This window comes from Condylura cristata, unplaced genomic scaffold (assembly GCF_000260355.1).
Source record: "Condylura cristata isolate star-nosed mole 26May11 unplaced genomic scaffold, ConCri1.0 scaffold00028, whole genome shotgun sequence".
Taxonomy (NCBI): domain Eukaryota; kingdom Metazoa; phylum Chordata; class Mammalia; order Eulipotyphla; family Talpidae; genus Condylura; species Condylura cristata.
In genome coordinates, this window is record NW_004567129.1 from 12,720,164 (window position 1) to 12,722,972 (window position 2,809).

A 2,809-nucleotide genomic window follows, 5' to 3' on the forward strand; every position below is an offset into this window, starting at 1 on the left:
TACAGAACTGGGGTACAGGCCAGAGGTGCAGGGGTGGTGAGAGGATTCACCAGAGACAGAGTGGGGAGCAGAACAGGCAGATCGACGAAGTACAGTGCAGCGGTCAGGTCAGAAGTCTGCTGCGCCTTGTGGGTCACCGCCGGGGCGGGGCTCGAACGCGCACTGAAGTGGCTGCGGGATAGCATGCAGTACTTGCACCGTTTGCGCCACCAGGGAGGGCCTGAAGGTGCTTCACAATAAGCCATTTATCATAAGCTCTTTTCCTCCCGAGCGCCACCTGTGGCCGTGGGTCTTTCAGTCCCGCCACTACTCTCATCAGCAACTCTGTGCCTTTTTTCTCATGCGCCCACTGTTTTGCTTGCTGAGGTTTATAACATTTTAAAATATCTTTTCAGAGATGGAAGGGCAACTCCCCTTATTTTCAGACTTCTTTCAGGGTATTCTTGCTTACTTGCTTTTCTATCTGAACTTTAAAAATCTAACACGTTGGTGATTTTATTGGAATTGCTGCAATAAAAATGGAAGGGTGACAAAACATATAGAAAAGTGAAGCAATCCTAAGAAGACAGTTATCACAAAGTGAACACAGTAAAGTGAACGTTGAAGGGATCTGTACCAGAGCATTGCTAGGGAGAGGAGCCCCCTGACCTCCAAGTAGTCACTGCCCCTCCCGCTCAAGTCTTGTGCCCTCCATTGGTTTTCCTGGTTTGTTTTTTTTACTTTATGTATGTGTATTCTTTTGTATCTGATGTCTGCTGTTCAGCCTTGGATTTGTGAGGTTTATCTGTGTTATTTACTTAGGAGGGGACACGATGGAGGGTGGGATATGCATATGCCTTCAGCTTCAGGAAATATTGCCACTGTTTAACCAATAGATAAGTGACAGTGTACAATCCTGCTTAGTGTCTGAGAATTCGGTTATTTTGGGTTTGTTCGTCTCTTCATTTTACTCGTGTGTGTGTGTGAGTGTGTGTGTGTGTGTGTGTGTGTTTGCGGGGGGTGGTGGTAATGAATTGTTCTTATTTTCATTTCTGTAATGACTAATGAGGTTAAGTACTTTAAATATAGGAGCACCCTGGTGACCTAGGGGTTGAGGTCTCAGCACTGTCACTCCTAACAGCCTGTGTTTGATCCTTAGCCAGGGAGCCACATGGCACAGCAGACCTCTCCTGTCTCACCTGCTGCGCCCTTCAGCAGTGTATTTCAGTAGATCTACCTATTCTGCTCCCCACTCTGTCTCTGGTGGGTCCTCTTAACACTGACAATTACCCTTCCTTGCATTTCTGGTCTACACCCTAGTTCTATATACAGACACAAAAAATCACTTAAAATATATCTACCATTTAAATACCCTCTTTGTGAGATGTATTGGGATTACTTTAAATTTATACATTAACTTCAAACAGTGGCTATATATATGATGTTGAATCTTCCTATATAAGTATATGATATGTCTTTCCATTTGTTAAATGGATACCTTCTGTGGCCCTCATTGTTGTCTATAATTTTTTAAAAAGATGTATTTATTTATGCATACAAGAACTGGGGTACAGGTCAGAGGTGCAGGGGTTAAGAGGATTCACCAGAGTCAGAGTAGGGAACCAAACAGGCCAATTGACTGAAATACACTGCTGAGGGGAGCAGCAGGAGAGACAGGAGAGGTCTGCCACACCATATGGGTCAGCTCCCTGGCCAGGGATTGAAATCGTGCTGCAGTAGCTGTAGATAGCTTCATAGTGCTGTGTTTTTAATTGCCTACACCACCAAGGAGGACACAGTTTCCTCATCTTAAACCATCCTTGCACTCCTGGAATAAATACTCTTTGATACTTGAATGTGCTTTCTCTAATGGAGAAGCTTCTCTGAACCAATAGTTGCCGTGGATTCCTCTGAAGAGGGTTTCTGGACATTATAGTCAGTCCGTATGAATTGAAGTTTCCTTTTCAGAAGTGAAGAACCATTGCCTTGCTTCTCTTTCAGAAAACCTAGCTCTAAACTCTTTCCTGATAGGGCCCTTCCTGGTGGCGCAACAGGTTAAAGCACAACACTATGAAGCCACTGTACCACAAGTTCAATCCTTGGCCAAGAGGTGACCCACATGGTATGGCAGACCTCTCTTGTCTTGCCTGCTGCTGAAACCCACCCTCAGCAGTGGGTTTCAGATCTACCTGTTCTGCTCCTTAGTCTGTCTCTGGTGAATCCTCTTACCACCACCCTCATCCCATCCCACCCCACCCCCACACACCTCTGGCCTGAATCCCAGCGTTTGTATGCATAAGTAAGTAAGTCTTTTTAAAAATAATAATCTCCTTCCTGCTAACGCAGATGAGAAACTGGGGTTTTCCATGATTCTGCATGACTCTGATCTCAACCTTTTTTTGATTTAGTTCTGTTGTTGTTTTAACCAACTTCAGTTATAAAACAGAACTAAACTGAACAACCTTTATTCTGTTATACTGTTTTGTTTATGTAATGTCTTGGAGGCCATCCCAGCAAGCTTTTAGAGTCTTTGGGCTATTATAAAACTAAACCTGGGACTCATGTTTCTCAAAAAGGGATAGGGACTTAAAAAATCTGTGTCTGTAGTATAGAAAAACCTTTGGGTTTGTCCCTCCCTGGTGGTGCAATGGGTTAGAGCTCAGCACTGCAAATCTGGCCTGGCTGCTTCAGTGTGAGTTTGATCCCTGGCCCCAGAGCTGACCACATGGCGCGGCAGACCTCTCCTGACTGGCCCACTGCTCCCCTCAGCAGTGTACTTCATCAATCTGCCTGTTCTGCTCCCCACTCTGTCTTTGGTGAATCCTCTCAC

The 2,809-nt window shown here is 45.0% G+C and overlaps 1 protein-coding gene across 3 annotated transcripts in view; it reads left to right on the top strand.

Moving 5' to 3' along the window:
* IL34 (interleukin 34) overlaps positions 1-2,809 on the top strand; it is a 72,353-nt gene that overhangs the window by 27,441 nt on the left and 42,103 nt on the right. The gene's annotated exons all lie outside the window — the stretch shown is intronic.